At 41.8% G+C, this 17,889-nt stretch overlaps 1 long non-coding RNA gene across 2 annotated transcripts; it reads left to right on the forward strand.

Moving 5' to 3' along the window:
* The first annotated feature begins 3,759 nt into the window (after nucleotides 1-3,759).
* On the forward strand, nucleotides 3,760-9,925 carry LOC122202206. 2 transcript variants are annotated; one of them, XR_006194520.1, is made up of 5 exons: nucleotides 3,760-4,072; nucleotides 6,910-7,046; nucleotides 7,944-8,539; nucleotides 8,657-8,875; nucleotides 9,389-9,925. It is a non-coding gene; the product is annotated as an uncharacterized LOC122202206 (long non-coding RNA). The 2 variants fall into 2 exon arrangements; XR_006194521.1 differs by lacking the exon at nucleotides 7,944-8,539.
* The last annotated feature ends 7,964 nt before the right edge of the window (nucleotides 9,926-17,889 follow it).

Here is a 17,889-nt window from a genome sequence, read left to right on the forward strand (position 1 = left end):
TAGGCTTCAGTGTTTCTCGAAATGCGGGCCTCAGAGCGCTTGCATCAGATTCACCTAAGTGACTATTTTAAGAATGAAACTGGACCACTTTCTTACACCATACACAAAAATATATTCAACATGAATGAAAGACCTAAATGTGAGACAGGAAACCATCAAAATACTAGAGGAGAAAACAGGCAAAAAGCTCTTTGACCTTGGCCAGAGCAACTTCTTACTAGACATGTCTCCAGAGACAAGGGAAACAAAAACAAAATGAAGTATTGGGACCTCATCAAGATAAAAAGCTTCTACACAGCAAAGGAAACAACCAACAAGACTAAAATGCAATGGATAAAATGGGAGAAGATATTTGCAAATGACATATTGGATAAAGCGTTAGTATTCACAATCTATAAAGAATTTCTCAAACTCAACACCCAAAAACCAAATAATCCAGGGAAGAAATGGACAAAAGACATGAACAGACACCTGTTCATCCAGATGGCACAGACTCATGAAAAGATCAACATCACTTGTCATCAAGCAAATACGAATCAAAACCACAATGAGATACTACCTCATATCTGTCAGAATAAACAACTCAGGAAACAGCAGATGTTGACAAGGATGTGGAGAAAGGGGAACACTTTTGCACTGCTGGTAAGAATGCAAACTGGTGCAGCCACTCTGGAAAACAGTATGGAGATTCCTCAAAAATTAAAAATAGAACTACCCTACGACCCAGCAATTGCACTTCTAGCATTTATCCAAAGGACACAAAAATGCTGACTTGAAGGGGCACAATGCATCCCAATGTTTATAGCAGCACTATCAACAATAACCAAATTATGGAAAGAGCCCAAATGTCCATCAACTGACGAATGGATAAAGAAGATGTGGTATATTATACAATGGAATATTACTGGGCAATCAAAAAATGAAATTTTGCCATTTGCAACAATGTGGGTAGAACTAGAATGTATTGTGCTAAGCGAAATAAGTCAGAGAAAGACAAATATTGTATGATTTCCCTCATACGTGGAATTTAAGAAACAAAATAGATAACATAGGGGAGAGGAAGGAAAAATAAGATAAAAACAGAGAGGGAGACAAACCATAAGAGACTCTTAAATACAGAGAACAAACTGAGGATTGCTGGAGGGGTGTTGGGTGGGGTGATGGGCTAAATGGGTGATGGGCATTAAGGAGGGCACTTGTTGGGATGAGCACTGGGTGTTATATATAAGTAATGAATCACTAAATTCTTCTCCTGAAACCATTATTATGCTATATGTTAACTGACTTGGATTTAGATTAAAAAAAAATTCCCGAGACTCAAACTAGTACTATTGAAAATGAATCTTTGGAGAGAAGGCCTAGGGGTCTGCATTTGAGCAAGCTCCCCCGGTGGTTCTTGTTCCTACTCAAGTTAAAAACCTCTAGAGTTTTGCAATCACAAGGTTTCTTCTGATCTAAGATGTGGGGGTTACCGGATTAAGTAATAATTTAAATTATTTTGCAGTGATAAGTAAAATGGATGAGTGAGTAATCCAGAGGCCTGCCTGCACTAACAAAGTGTCTGTGGAACAAAAGGTTAGAACACCCATTCCGCAGCCTGCTACCTAGGCCACAGCCCCGCGGCCATGCTGCCCCTGCATGCCCGTCTTCTTGCTCACCTCCTTTCTCCTCCCTCCTTGCGTCTCTCCCTTTCTTTTCTCCTTTTCCTTTCTTCCCTTCTCTTCCCTTCCCCTCCCCCATCTTCCCTCCCTCCACTCTCCCTCCCACCCTCCCTCCTTTCTCTCTCTCTCCCTTCCTTCCTTCTTCCTTTTCTTTTTCATTTTTATTTCCCATTCTTTCCAAAATCCCATTGGCATCTGGGTAAACACATCATTAGCACTACATTCATTTGCACTTACCTAATACACTTTTTTTTTGATGAAGTCTTTCCGGCTCCCTCAATCAGATGTGAACATTTCCTGCTCAGAACTCTCAAAGCACTTTGAACCTGTCTTATGCCATTAATCATACTTTGCCATGTGGTGTTTCTAGGTCTACTTTATCGTATGCCCCTGAGCAAAAGGCTGCTTTATTCATTTGTATTCCCCCCTTCTATCGTGCCTAGTGTGGGGACTTGCACATGTTGATAATATTTTGCATGTATGTAGTATATCCTGGTTTAATAAGGATTTTCACAGACATTAGTGAATAACAGACACTGAATAAGAATTTTTTGAATGGATCAATGAATGAATTCCTCTATTTTCCTTATCCTGGCACTGCGCTTGTCTTATCTCCTGTCTAAGAGGCAGGCTTATGCCGTGGCAAGGCCACTGAGCTTGGAATTAGAGGCCTGAGTTTGAAAGCTTTCTCTATCTCTTAATAGCTGGGTAGTTCGGGCAAGTTGTTTAACCTCTCTGAACTATGATTTTATCTGTAAAGTACATATATGACTACCTTATTTTCAGGGTTGGGGATGATGAACTACAATTACTTGTGAAAACATCTGGTACATAGCAGATAATTTAAAAATACTGGTTAAATGAAATTCTTTCCTTCTCCTAACCCTTCACTTGTATTAGAATGTCCCTTAGGACAAACACAGGCTTTTCTAAATCTTTCCCTCCTGATTTGTATGCTGGGTCTTGGTGCCCTGCGTACAAAGATGTGCAGAATACATTTTGTGGGCTCTTAAAAATAGTCAATGTGATAAGGTGAAATACATATGGGAAACACACAAACTGAAATGAACAGACTGTATTTGTCAGGATTCTTTGCTGCAAGGTCTATAAGCCCAACTCAAACAAGCTTAAAGGAAAAAAAAAAAAAAAGAATTTATCGACTCCCATAAATGAAATGTTCTAGAGTGGGTCTGGGTTTAAGCACTGCTGCATCCAGGGGTTAAAATACCGAAGTTGGCATGCTATCTCCTTTTCTCCAGCTCCGGGCCCTGCTTCTGTGGCTTCCTTCTGAGGCCGGATCTGTCTAGTTGGTGGGAAGGATGACTCCTTCTTATGAGCCAAAAGGACTCACAACCTATCTTTGCATCTGCATGCAGATCCCATGGAAGGATTCTTATTGACCCTGCTTGGGTCCTGTACCCACATATGGACCAGACAGTGGGTCCAAAGGATGTAGTGCTATAGTTGACTCGACCAGAGTCATATGCCCACCCCTGTGGCCCATGGTGAAGGATGCAGTGGTTGACCAACCGCAGGAATGAGGGAGACACAATCCATCTAAAGGAAGGGATGTCAGCAGACAAAACTTGTTTCGTGAACAAGTAGAAAATACATCCTTTCCCATAAGGTGCTTGATGCTTAAAACTGCCTGCTTTGTGTTATTCAAGAGGCCCAGCTTCATTCACTGTTATTGGGGAAAATAAAACCATTTTGAGTGTCTCTAAGCCCCAGGCTCAGGGCCAAGGTCTGGGGTAAAGCAGTGTTAAAATAAAAAACAAATGGAGACCAGCTTTGAAAATTCCCTCAACAGACAAAAGCAGTTTGGTCATAAAAACAAAGCTTAATTTAGCTTATTTTGTGAGACTAACTTGACCTGGGTCATTGCGTGGTAATGCCTCTGAAAACTATAAGCAAAACTGAAGCTGCTTCCCAAGGTTGTTATGAGGTGACCGCTGACCAATTCCCTATCATGTAAGGAAATTCTAACATTATAACCAATCATTGTGAAGAATAAGCAGTGACCGCTTTCTCGCTGTATATGTGCTTTCTAACAATAGAACTCTGAGCCCCATTGCATGTTTTGGCTTGAGTGCTCCCAGTTTACAAACTGCCTTTTTTGGTGTGTGCACACTCAACTTCTACTAATGACTACTTTGGTGAGTCATCGGTATTGCTGCTGTTATTTCTGAACTTTTGACATTTCATGGTGTGAGAAGTTGAATTCAGAGAAGACGCCTGATGACTCGGAGACCGGTGAGCAAACAGGCGCCGGTGCCCACAGAGCCTGCTGAGCCCCCGGCTTTTTTGCGACCCCAGAATTTGAGGGTCAGTCTCTCTTGGATCCAAGCTCCACTTTCTTTGTGTTTGGAGCTCTCAGACTATATTGTGATTTTATTTGTGGAAGTGTCTTGGTAAGTCACCCTATTCTGTTTAAAAGGGTGGGGGCACGTGACTCTCTGTGTTTTGGAACTGCTGTTGAAAACTAGGACCCTTCATAGTTAAGACATTTTAGGAAACCTAAAGGTAAAGACGGGTTCCACGTGGTCTATGAACCAAAATCTTGTGACTTTTTGGAAAATGGGTGAACTTTTGGAACTGTAGTGGCCACTTTGGGGAAACTTTAACTTAGATAAGTTTATCTTAAAGGGCATCCTTAAAAGAGAGATTCCAAACGTCTCAGAAACAATGAAATGCATTCTTTGATTGGTTTGCAGAAGCTTCTAAAAGATTAAATGACTCCACAAACAGCTCTAAGTGGGTCTTGACAGCATGCAAGTAAAAAATCTTTAGTGAAATCTCTTTGGCCATTGGAATAAATAGCCTTAACTTAGTCCCTCTGCCAGAAATGTAATTTGAATACAATTATTCTTTTAAGTTTTTTATCTGAGACATGGTTAAAAAAATTTTTAAACAACAGCTATGAGATCTGTTTGTATGTTGATGTATGTCCATGTATATATATTATAGATATGTGATATTTTCCTACTTCTGGATGGTATTGCAAAAATTAATTTGTAAAGAGCTCCATTTAATTGACTTCAAGAAAATCAAGCATTTATATACATCAAACATAGTCTCAGAAATATAGAAAGTAACCTAAAAAAATTTTTTTTTCAGTTTATTTATTTTGAGAGAGGGAGAGAGAGAGAGAGAGAAGAAAGGAGGGGCAGAGAGAGGGAGAGAGAGAATCCCTAACAGGCTCCTCACTGTCAGCGCAGAGCCCAACACGGGGCTGGATCTCACAACCCATGAGATCATGACCTGAGCTGAAATCAAGAGTCTGATACTTTGACTGAGCCACCCAAATACCCCAAACCTAAATGTTTTTTAAGTTCACACAATCTGGGATGTTTGATAAATAAAAGCTAGTTTGAATTTGTTGGTTTAATAAAAGCAGGCGTGGCTTCAAAATTTGTAAACAAGAAAGGGGCTCCTGGGTGGCTCAGTCGGTTGAACTTTGGACTTTGGCTCAGGTTGTGAACTTGCAGTTCCTGAGTTTGAGCCCCACATCAGGCTCCCTGCTGTCAGTGCAGAGGCCGCTTCAGATCCCCTGTCCCCTGCCTCTCTCTGCCCCTCCCTCTTTGGTGCTCTCTCTGTCTCAAAAATAAATAAACACTAAAAAAATTCAATAAGAAAAATAACTTAAGGTGATGGTTAGCTGTTTAATATGTAATTAAAGAATAATTGTTGAAAACAAGTAATTTAAATGGCTGTAAATAAAATGAATGTTCATACTAAGTTAAACTAAATAATGAATAGTCATTAAATATCTAAATTATTTCCAAAGATGATAAACATTAAATGCTAAATATAAGTTTATCTACTTTTAGCTTGAAAATTTCTTTTACATAGAGACAAAAGCTATTGGGGCCCATTAATAAACATGTTTTGTGCCACATTGAAAAATTTACTCTGAAGAAAATATACTCCCACAGATTATGAAATGTATTTATAAATTTGCCAGTCCACAATTGCTTACTTCTTAGTGTTCACTAGGAACTAAGGGTTCTCATAATTAAGAGTTCTAATAATATAAGTAATTAAAACCACTAGAGATAAGGGTGAAAGAAAATGACTATATAGGCAAATAGGTAAGGAAAATAGAATATGTTTTGTTTATTTGTTTGTTTTGTTTTGGGTAAGGAAAGATATGGAGGACATAGGAATTTTTTTTTTTTTAAACAGAGTACTTTTGTCCTAAAGTAAAATGTTTGTTCTAGAATAAGAAGGGAAAAGACAGGGGAAAAGCTGAATGAATATAGAAAGTTATAGATGGTTTATGGAAAAAGAACATTGAGAAAGGAATTTTAGGTGTAGTCAAATAGGATTGGAAAAGATTTGAGTTAAAAAGAAAAGGAGAATTTTAATATCTAAAGTACACTGGTAGGGGCACCAGGGTGGCTCTGTCTCTTGATTTCGGCTCAGGTCATGATCTCCCGGTTGGTGAGTTTGAGCCCCGCATCAGGCTCCACCGTGCTGACAGTGTGGAGCCTGCTGGGAAATCCTCTTTCTCGCCCCCTCTCTCTCTGCCCCTCCATCCCTCCAAAATAAATAAATAAATAAACTGTAAAAAAAAAAAAAAAAGTACGCTGGTGAAAAATCAGCATTGATTTTCTCTTTGTTAAAATCACAAACTTTTCGATTGTCTGCTCTTAATAAAAAAAAATTGTAAGCGAAGTTTGTTCACCTTTAATGTCATCTGCCTAGAAAACAAAGACTATGTTTTGTCTTTATCAGGTTTTCGATTACTTAAGAAAAATTAGTCTTCTCTATCAAAAGAACTGTTTTTTACAACCATGTAACTTTTTGTGTATGTTAAATTGCATGGGAAGCATTGTCAAATAGGAAGTGATGCCAAACTTTCTTTAGATATATATTTGTATGAAAAAAAATTTTAACCTTTTTTAAAAATTTTATTTATGGGGGGAGGGGCAGAGAGAAAGGGAGAGAGAAAGCCCCAAGCAGGGTCTATGCCATCAGCATGGAACACAACTTGGGGCTCAATCCCATGACCCACGAGATCATGACCTACCTGAGCCAAAATCAAGAGTTGGATGCTTAACCAACTGAGCCACCCAGGCACCCCTATATTAGTATGAAATTCTTAAAAATCTGACATATCCTAGTATAATGTTTTTAATGATAACTCCAGCTACTATCTTAAAATATTGTACATCACAAAAACAACCAAATTCAGTTGCCAATTACATCCTTTTGGTGTGTGTGTGTATATGTGAACTCTCATCAGATCTTTCACCACGGCCATTTTTAAGTCTTTTGCCATATACAGACAGCTTTTCTCTGAGGCTTTTGCAAAGTGTTCCTGCAAAAATGCTTCATGTTCAAAAAGATCCATGGAAAAGCCCCTGATGAGTATTCTAAAAGGTAGGTTTTTGATAACTTTAAGATCATAACACTAAACTTGGTAAGAATTTCTAAAACTTTTATGGAAAACAGATTGATTCATAAAGCTGCTGACCCAAGATGAGGCAAAAATGAGAATTAATTGTATAACATTGAATAAACTGATGAACATGATTATAATTTTTATGACTTCATTCAAAACATTCTAGTTCTTTTTTTTTTAAATATAATTTATTGTCAAATTGGCTCACATACAGTGTGTAAAGTGTGCTCTTGGTTTTTGGAGTAGAGTCCTGTGGTGCATCGCTCATATACAACACCTAGTGCTCATCCCGACAAGTGCCCTCCTCAGGTATTATGCTAGTTCTTTAATATAGTGTTTTCCGATTTAAAGGACATTTTTCCTCCTCTCTTTCAGCTGTCTATACCTTACAGCAATTTGATAAAGTGTATTTTTGCAACGAAGGTTGAAACATTTCTGTTTTTCTCCTTCTCTGATCTCTCCAGAATTCTGAAACTCTTTTTAAATATTCTTTTTTTAATGACAGTATATGTATTTGCATAACTTCAGTAAGAATCTATTCTCCTTGTTACAAGACACAATTGGACAAGTCCTTGGCTTGGCTTCCAAGCCTTGCGAAGCTTTTGAAAGTCCAATCTGAGATTCCTTATGAAAAGTTCCAGCAAAGCAGATTTAAAAGAGCCTCTATGTTCAATCACTATTCTTGCTGCACTTAAGTAAATAATCAGGCCAAATTTATTGAAACTAGAGTTCATTTGCAAACAAATTAGCCTTACTATGGCTATCATTGGTAGAAATGGGGATGATTATAGAGAGAAAAATTATGTTTCAGTAATGTGCCTTTGTGGATATCAGATTTGATTGCTGCTAATTGTCTTTGAGGCTTTGTTTTCCAGCTATAAGCTGGACAGGATTATGAATTCTTCCAGTTTCCTCTAATATTTGGCTAGAACTCTCCAAACAAACATTTCCAATCTTCTCCCATTCTTTGGACTTGGAATCACTATGAAACTAACATCGCCCTTTTCCAAAGCCATGCAAGCTGAAGCTGGACAATTTGATGTAAACTTCAGGGAAACCACTGCAACAGCTCACGTGTGGACAATTTTCATGCCTGTGGCTGTGTGGCCACTCAGAAAGATCACCAGAGACATTCACACTGCAAACCAGAAAAATTTGTCGCATTGCCGCTGCCTGCCCTCGCTCCACCGGAAGATGCTTAGAACCCGACATCTAGACATCTTCTCAACTGGCTGTGATCCAAACTCAGAAGCTGAATTTATAATTTTCCCAAACTATTAACCTTTGTTTTTCTTATGTTTCTGTAGAAATGCCTCTCATTAAGTCACCTGATTGCTCACATCAAGTAGAGGTCTAACTTAATTGGAAGGTCACCAACAATAGCACCTCCTGAAAGGAAACACCCTCATGTTCATGCTGTCCTGAGTAGTCATGAGGATGCGTGTTTACTAGCATATCGTTTTGTGCTTATGTAAATAACTTAAAAAAAATTATAACCTGGTTGCGTTATATAACTGGTTAAACCTTGGCTCTTTTGGGGAATCTCTACTCTGGGGAATTTCTCAATCCTTGGCTGTTATTCTTACAGTCATCATCTTAACCTCTCTGGCGCGTGATATACTCGTGAGGGTTTTAGATGCCTGCCGGCAGCCACTCAAATGCCAAACGGTATCCATCAGATTCAGAGAACGGGACGAAATCAAAAATAACCACAAATAATGAAGACAGTGACTACATGGCCCTCTGTCCTGACAACTCAGTGGGAACACTGAAGGTGTAACTCTTCGATCTGGCTACATCAGCAGTGGTAAGCGAGAACAGCATTCCACGGGTTGGTCAGCTGCCTGAGAGCGTGACCAAAAGGGAAGAAATGTTAAAATAAAAATTGAATGCAGACCAGCTTTGAAAATTCCCTAAGCAGACAACACCAGTCATACAAACTGGGCTTAATTTAGTTTATTTTGCAAGACGAGCTTGACCTGGGTCATTTCTTGCTTATGCCTCTGAAAATTATAAGCAAAATTTAAACTGTTTCCCAAGGTTGATGTGAGGTAATAACCACTGACCAACTCCCTATCATGTAAGAAAATTCTAATATTATAATTAATCGCTGTGAAGAATAAGCAGTCACTGCTTTCTCACCATATATGCTGCTTTATAATGATATTCCCCTGAGCCCCATTCCATGTTTTGGTTTGAGCGCTCCCAGTTTGCAAAGTGACTTTTTGGTATGTGCACAACCAACTTTTACTAATCACTACTTTGGTGATTCGTTGGTTTTAATTCTATTTTTTTTTTTCCTCCTGAATTTTGACAACAGTGATGAAAAGCACCAGCTTTCTCTCACAGAGCTTCCAGTCCAGTGAGGTCCCCCAAACCTCTCTCTGCAAGGACTACTGCAGCTCCTAAGTGTTCTCTGCTCCATACGACCCTTGGCTTCCAGGAATGATTTCCAGAAGATTCCAGTTACGGTGCACTATCTGGGAGAAGTATCGCATTGTCCTGTTATCGTCCATTTCGAACGATCAGTTTGTTGGCTGAAATAGCATCTCTCTTGGCAGAGATCACAGGATCAGAGACAGTGAGATGTGAGGCCAGCTCCCTCCAGAAGCTTGTGCTCAGTTCTGGAGGATCCCACCACGGGAAGACTGGGGGAGTTTTGCAATTTTTTTGGTTTCATTTTGTATTTATAATTTAAAAAATGTTGAATTGCGGTAAAATACACAAAGCATAAAGTTTAGCATATTAGCCATTTTAAGCATGTAGTTCAGTAGCAATATGGTACATTCCCACAGTGGTATAACCAATCTCCAGAACTTTTTTGTCTTGCAAAACTGAACCTCTGTAAACATTAAACAACAACTTTCTATTCTCCCTCCCCACCCCACCCCCGCCCCACCTCAGCCCTGGCAACCACCATTCTACTTTGTTTCTATGAATCTGACTACTCATGTAAGGGAAATCGTACAGTATTTGTCCTTTCGGGATTGACTTATTTCACTTAGCATATGTCCTCAAGGGTCTCTCATGTAGCGTGTGTCAGATTTTCCTTCCTTTTTAAGGTTTGTTAACATTCCACTATAACATTATATATGTTTATATGAATATATAATATTCCATGTGTTTATACCACATTTGGTGTGCACTTGGTTGCTTCTACTTTTTGGTTATTGCGAATAATGCTGCCAGAAACATGGTGGGGAAGATCAGCTCTGATGGGAGCCTGAGTGTTCTGGAGTTTGGCAACACTCCCTTGAGGTGGGGCCCAAGCACAGCCCTAGTGGGCAAGCCCTGTGTTTGAAGGGGACCTTCAACATCGCGTGAGGCCTCAGAGCGCCCTCTTCTGGTGTAGGCTGAGCTAGAGGAAGGGATGGTTTCCTGGGCCTGAAGAAGTGTGTCCAGGTTGGAGGCAGAGAGGATCCAGGAGGAACGGAAATGCCAAACTTTATCTTCCTCACAACAGCCTGGCCCTGGCCCTGATTTCACACTTTGTTGACCAATCTTTGGAACTCTTGTCGGGTCGTTCGAGATGACTTCCAAACTGTAACATTGAACTAGTTACTTTAGGAGAGATCTTTACTCATTCTCCTAGACCCACCTCCCTCCTCTTCGGAGCCTCCATCAAGGCACTCCCAGCAGCAGCTGGCCACCCCAGCCCTCTCCTCTGGCAGAGCATGGCCTCCCTCCTCTGCCATCGCCCAGCCACAGTTTCACTTTTGTTTGCCAGAGTTGCCTACGTCAGACTTGGTGATTTATCTGTTTATCTGTTATCTACATGAGACTGAGGTTTGGAGCCAACCATACGCCACGTGCTCGGTGCCCTTCCAGGTGTTCGATGTGGCTTTATTGGAAGGTGGAAAAATAGTAGTTTTACGTACTGACGAAACTGGGGGCGGCTTGGTGGTGCCCAGCACGAGGAGACTGTTAGCTGGAGGCTGAGCCAAATAGAAGTAGAGTGTCTAGGGGACTTTGAAATGGCTGCCAAAGACAAGGGAATTGCTTGTTGGAACCAGGCGACCCAGGAGCAGGTTTCACGGTGCGGTAGATCAATACTGTTCTTTCTAAGGAAACAAACAGAATCAATGCCACCTGCCCCAGGTCTCTGAGCAGATCTGAAAGCCATGGAGCTCATGGATGGGGGCTTCATGCTGACTTTGCAGAATACAACCATGTGTACCCATTTGGGAGACTGGAAGACGCTTTATTGAATTTCATACTTGCATTTGTACTCGGGCCACCGAGGACCCAATACACGAGCATATAGCGACAGAGGAACATACAATTGAAGGGTCGAAAGAGCCCTTTGTTCTTATGGCTGGCATTCTTGCCGCCATTCCCTACTCCTCTACAGCAGACATTGCCCATTGACATCCCCATGCTTGCTGAGCAGAGATGTAGAGTCAGAATGTTCTCACTAGTGTTTCAGGCAGCCACAGCCAAACATTCATGGCTGGACTTAATGCAAAAGCTTTCCACCTCCCCTGATTTAATTCAGTCTAACATCATTCCAGTAGGTGTCCCTTCTACAGCTCTCTGGAAGCTGCTCTAGAGGCTTTGTGAGACTATTTGGGTGTTGAATAGCTTGAACTGTTAAACCTCCCATTCAATTAAAACACACTGTTCCTACTGCAGGAAAGGCCTTGGTTAGGTGTTGAGAAGGGGCTTCTTTAAGCAGGACAGAAATCTGCCTTCTTTTAATTCTTCCCATTGACCTTACGCCTGCCTTATGAAGAGCACGCAGTATGGTTCTGCCCTGTTACATGAGAGCCCTTTCACTACCTGCAGATGTCTGTGCCTTCTGTACCTCCTCCCTTCCTCCTTAGTGTTGTTTTTTTGTTTTGTTTTGTTTTGTTGTTGTTGTTGTTGTTGTTAGTTTGTTTTCTTTAGAGGAAATCTAAGTGCTTCTAGCTGTTTCTTACAGAATTTGGTTTTCAGACCCTTCACTCTCTGGTTAACCTCCTGTGGTCATGCCCTAGTTTGTCTACTTTCCTCTCAAATTGTGGTGCCCAGAATACACACAGAATACAAGCCAACACAGAGGGACATTTAGGTAAAGGCTTGATCGATGAAAAGGAGTTCACCAAGTTGACAAGGCACATCAAGGTGTCTCCAAGCACAACTTGTTTGGGGTGAATCATGCAGACTCTTCCATGGACCAATTCCTGTTAATTTTCAGGATTTAACAATTATTCTTACAATTATAAAAGCTCAGATTTCTGAAGATGCTTAAAAAGCATGATCACCCATCTGATGATTCAATTGCCAGGCTATACCATGCCCTACACACGGCGGAGGTCTTGAGTATCTTCTCTAAGAGAAAACTGTGATCTTTGAAGGCAGGCCATTCCATTTTTTTGACTCCTCTGTTCAAGAGTTCCTCCTTTTCAGTTGAAACCTGCCTCCTTGTCCTGTTAGTCATTTTTCAGAGTTATTGAGGGTTTCATTTGCTCAGCAATATTCTAGTCATTGTGTGCGCATGGGTGTACGTGTGCCAGTGGACCTGAGTGCTCCAGGGGTGGGGGGGCAGTCAAGGCCAAAGGGCAAGGACAAGTAAACTTAGATTTTTCTCTCCAAGGAAACGCCACTCTTGTGGGGGTAGCAGAAGACACACACCCAGAAATCACAAAAACCAAGGCTAACAAGCATGGGCTAAATATTGTGGATGTACAAAGGAAATGTTACTTCCAACGAAGAGAGCAGAGATGCCTTGTTCTTGTGTCTACACAACAGCCAGAGTTATCTCTTCAAAAACCAAATCAGATGGCATTACTGTCCTGCTCAAAACCATCCATGGCTTCCTGTCATGCTCAGAAGTCAGGCTGAGGTCCTCACAGTGACCTGTAGGACCCGGCATGGCTGGGCACCAGGCCACCTTTCACTGCCCATGTGACCTCTTCCACTTTTCTGCTCTGGTCACACTGACCTCCTTGCTGTCCCTTAAACCCCCGGGTTCCTGTCTTAGGGGGCTCTCAGCTGTGTGCATTCCCTCAGGCCTCCCTGTGGCTTGTCTCCTCACTTCATTCAGTCTCTGTTCCATTGCCAGTTGTGCTGAGAGACTTAAAACACACCTCCCGCCATCCTTCCACCCTGCCTTATTTCCTGAATAACATTTATTACTACCTAAAATTATGTTTGTTTGTTTATTTATTTGTTAATGTTTATTTATTTATTTTGAGAGAGACAGAGACAGCATGAGTGGGGATGGGCAGAGAGAGAATCCCAAGCAGGCTCTGCGCTGTCAGCACAGAGCCTGACGCAGGGCTCGAACTCATGAACTGTGAGATCAGGACCTGAGCTGAAACCAAGAGTTGGTCCCTTACCTGACTGAGCCACCCAGGTGCCCCATGTTTATTTATTAATTAACAATCTCCTAGTGGAATAGAAGCTATAGGAAGACATGGGTCTGTTTTGTTCCTGTCTTTTCCCTAGTGCAACAAATAGGGCCTGACATGTAACAGGTAGCAAATAAATATTGGTGGAGTGAGCGAATGAGTTAACCTTCTTGATAACTTACTCTAAAAAACTAGCAGCAGTTGATATTAACATCCTGTGTACTTGATTACAGTTTCTAGAAACAAGTACAATCTCTTTGAAAATGAGCCCAAATAGTTTCTCATTTGAAATAGTGTGGTATGTCCTACTTTTCAGGATTTCTCAAAGATTATAACTGTGGCTCTGAGATCTGCAAATTCTTTCAGCTGTCTGGGAGATTTTCCACCTAGGCCTAGGCACCTAGGCAAATTGCATGCACAGAGAATTCACTTCCAGCATGAGGGTTACATTCTCAAGTCAGCATAGAAAGCTAAAAGTGACATATCATTGGAAGTTTCCTTGAATATCCTTGGCATTGCAACAAATCACTGATTCTTTAGTTGTGCACCCAAGGAATTGGTTTGTCTGCATTAGGAGCCCTGCAGTATGAAAAAACATGGATCTCTGAATATCCAAATCACTCTCATCTGGTTTCATGCTTTTCCTATAGGAGGCGTTTGTGAGTGCTTGAGCCAGACTGTCTCTTTTTGAATCCCGGTTCCATCACTTACTTATTGCTATATGACTATAGGCAAGTTACTCAACCTGCATTAGTTTCTTCATATGTAAAATGGCATAATAAGATATCCCATTTCATATAATATGAAATTATAATGCTTATAACTTCATATAACCTCATAGGGTTGTACTGGGGACAAAGTTCATTAATGTATATAAGGTCCTTAGACCGGCAACTTGGCACATAGTAAGTATTCCGGTTAATATCAACAATTATTTTATTGTCTCCCATCTCATGTTCAAACTGGGACATAATCTCAGTGAGTGGAAAGGCAGGCAGAATGTGCTAGACTTTTTGAATTGTAATTGCTTGCTCATTTTCTCTCTGTTTCTCTCTTTCCCCAAATGCCAATAGTTGAATTTGTGTGATGTGACCCTGCTGTAAATTGTTTAGGGGCTTTCCTTCTGTTTGGATTCTATACATTCTTGTATTGATTATCATATGATTTCTAGTTTGTTTGAATACCTTCATAAATACTGGAAAGGTGGGGAAAAAACTAACAAGGAATAGCTCAACTTCCTCGTCTCTGTTACCTGTACATTCCATATTTTCCACTACCAGTGAGTTCAGCCTTTTCTTACTGTTCTCCTCCAAACAGAGCTATTGTGTCCTTTTGGCTCCTTTTAGCTCTTCCTGGACAACTGGCTCCTTCTCTAGCTTCAGCTTTTTGAACACTATTCTTACAGATTCATGTTCTTTCCTTTCTTTTAGCACTGAGAAAGTAAAAAAAAAAAGTGAGGAAGAAAGGCAACACTGCAGAAAATTCATGAAAAATAGCCAGCCAGTTTTTTTTTTTTTTTTAATGTGAAGAACAGAAAAAAGAGAGGAGGCCTGAGGAATTGGCATGAGGAGGAAGAAGCATTTGCTGTTACATACAGCGGAAGCTGCTGTCATACCCCATGTGATAAATTCCCAGAGGCCAGAGCTGTGGGAGCCATGCAGGGCTCCCGGAGCAGCCTGCCTGGGATGTAAGCTAACCATGAGGGTGTGTAAGCAAGATTTGGCCACATCTGGTCAGTTCAGTTATTACAGGTATTTGTTTTCCTTCTAAGCCCTGGGACAGAATTCCTTGTTTCTGACCTCATATTGAGAATAGTGAGGGAAGAGCTTAGTAAGCACCAGGTAATATTATTAATATTATCCTTTGACCCAATACTTGACCCATTCATTCATTCATTCATTCAACAAATATTTACTGAGCACTTATGTTCCAGGCAGAGTGCAAAACATTGAGGATAGAAAGAGGAAGCAGACCAGTCTCTTCCCTTAAGTCACTTATGTCTAGTGAGCAAGAGAGGTACGAACAGGTAACGCTCACAGAGTGGTGTAAGTGCAGTGTACCCAGTTGGGTGCCCCAGAAGCAGTCCCCGGCGGGGATCCCTGGAAGTACCAGGAGAGGAGTGAGCAGCTGAGACAGGGAAGGAAAGGAAGCCAGGACAGGGTGTGTTGATGAGCAGGTTATGGCTGCGAATGATTAGGGCTCAGTCACTTTGGGATTTCTCAGAGCTGGTGCAGAAGCTGTTTCAGTGTCATCCCATCTGAGGGTGAGAATCTGGAGTATTTGTCCATTAACTCCCCCCTTCTGGCTCGCTTTGCCCTCTGGCAGAGCACATATGTGGCCATAGGCAGCAGGAAGCCATGGGCGTGTAAGAGATGATGGTGGCAAGAGGTGGTAGGCAGGGTTCTGACAGCGTCAGGGCACTGCACCGTAAGCTGCACTTGTAGGAGGAAGCACAGGCCATACCCAAGCCCCAGCGAGGAGCTCTCAGCTCAACCTGGTTGGGTCCAAGAAGTCTTCCTGGAAGAGGAGACAGTTGAGCAGTGTCCTAAGGCCAGAGCTGTTTGGCGATGGCACGGGCAGAGAGAGCCTGATGTCTGATTCCACTAAAGATTTCAGATTGAGAGTTCTGGCTAAGGTAAAAAAAAAAAATTCCTATTTATCACCCTACCCATGGGGTTTGGAGGTTGAGAGCACGATAAGAACTCAGATGGCTGACATCCTCACAGTGCCGTCCTCTCCCAAACTGGAGAGTGAGAGAGAGAAGAGCAAGCAGTGAGCTTGTGTTTGCTTTTTGTAAGGAAAGCCCAAAGGCTTTTCTGGGTTTGCCCCAAACGTACCCTAGGTTTCCGTCTATTTGTAATTGGTTGCTTCCTCAGAACATCCTTCCAGAGTTGCCATTCCACAGCCCTGCCCAGCCCCCAGACGCTCGCTGCACTCACTCCTTCCTCAGCACCACCTCCCAGTTAGACCAAGGATGTGGCCATCAGCTGCCCAGAATTGCTCTCCCCACCTTCAGCTTGCCCTGAGCAGAGTTCAGATTGCCCATTTCCCGACATTCAGAGAGACCCATTAATATTTAGCATGTTACATTTCCAAAGCACTTTGCTAACATGAATTGATCTTTTCAGCACCCCCTTGTGAGACAGCTCAGTACTGCTGGCCCTACTGGGGACCTCAGGCTTTGGGAAGCGAAGCTACTCAGGCTAGGGCCATGGTTGATGAGTGATGGATCCAGATTAGAATCAAAGGTCGATGACACCAGTTGTCTCAGCCTCCAGACAGAACTCCAGAGTGGCCCCAACACCCCCTCCCTGCCCAGGATGTCCTGGAACAAACCCAGCCTTCTGAAGGTTTAAATAGAATGGGGTTGTCGTCTTTAAGAGTAGATTGCTTACAAACCAGCTACTGCTTATGGAGCCCTTTTTATGTGCCCAAAGCTGGGTGCATATCATTTAGTTCCCACACCCCCTGTCCACCTCCTGTGATGTCACTACTATTATTATCACTGTGTGCATCTCCAAACTGGGGCACAGAAAGATTAAGTAACTTGCTTAAAGTTGCACAGCTAGTAATTGCTAAAGTTACGATTTAAACCTAGGATATTCCACTTCAGAAATCTTTAACTACGACGAACCAGCTTGAGGGTGGGTAATAGGGACCTAGTTAAGGAGAATTACTCTTTGAGAAGTTCTGCTTACTCCCAGGCAATTCATCATATGCTTTGCAAGATTATTTCTGGAGGTAAAGGAATTGGGGGCAGGAGGTTGTCAGCTAAAGTGTTCTCGAGGAACGGGAGTGTGAGCTGAATTTGTTGGTCACTTGATTTTGTCTGGTTTTACCCTTGGCTTTCTACTCCCAGCCTTAAAGGACAGAGAAAATCAGTTCATCCAATGAAGTAGTGTGGGACCCGTGTGCCATCCACCGTACTTGATTAAGGTACTCACTCTCGTGGGATAGAGACAAACTTTAATTATGATTTGGTGGGGAGCATTATGACCAAGGACTATGAGAGCTCACTGGGGGAGGATGCAGAAGTGACTTGGTCCAGAGAAGTTTTGTGGAGGTGATGTGAGTTGGATCCTGATGGAGGTGGAGGAAGGAGAGAATGGGCATTTCCGGCAGAGGGGCCAGCATGCGCAAAGGGAGGGAGGTGTGAAATAATGTGGATGTTTGGAGAGTAACAAGAAGTTCTCTCTGCCCAGAGTTGGGCTTCTTAAGTGGGCCAGTTTCGAGCCCTGCTGCCCTAGATAAAGGATTGGATTTTGAATTCTAGGATATCCCTGAGAATGCAATTCTTTGTGACATGCCTAGCCAAATCCTTGATGTTCTGTTGTTGAATAGAAAAGATTATTTGTGTAACAAATACTATCAAGTTTTTACTATATATGTAAGGCACTGTCCTGGGTGCTATCAATAAGGAATTACAGTTTTTTTGAGTGATATGGGGCAATGGGAAAATAGTCTGGGACTGGGAAGGAAATAGAAGAAG

This window comes from Panthera leo, chromosome D2 (genome assembly GCF_018350215.1).
Source record: "Panthera leo isolate Ple1 chromosome D2, P.leo_Ple1_pat1.1, whole genome shotgun sequence".
Classification (NCBI taxonomy): Eukaryota; Metazoa; Chordata; class Mammalia; order Carnivora; family Felidae; genus Panthera; species Panthera leo.